Genomic DNA, 280 nt, shown 5'->3' with positions numbered 1-280 from the left:
GAATCAGAACGAAAAGCTAATTCCGATTTCTAATTCTGGTTGATCTGCAACTGTTTTGGAAGATTCCAAACAGGTAACAGATTCGGAAAGAAGAGCAGAGAATTTAATGACTACAGCAGCTCTCTTAGCAGCTTTCTTTGCAAGGAAAAGGCTGAATCATTCCCCAAATCTTGTGAAAACGGGTAAGGTTTCCCCAGCCAGAATCAGAACCGGCTCCTCCAGCGGGGAAGCGAGAAGGTCGCAGCGATAGCCTCTCCGACCGCGGCGACGGCCGGGCTCA

Source organism: Egretta garzetta, unplaced genomic scaffold, assembly GCF_000687185.1.
Source record: "Egretta garzetta isolate BGI_Z169 unplaced genomic scaffold, ASM68718v1 scaffold54, whole genome shotgun sequence".
Lineage (NCBI taxonomy): Eukaryota > Metazoa > Chordata > Aves > Pelecaniformes > Ardeidae > Egretta > Egretta garzetta.
This window is presented reverse-complemented; position numbering follows the sequence as displayed.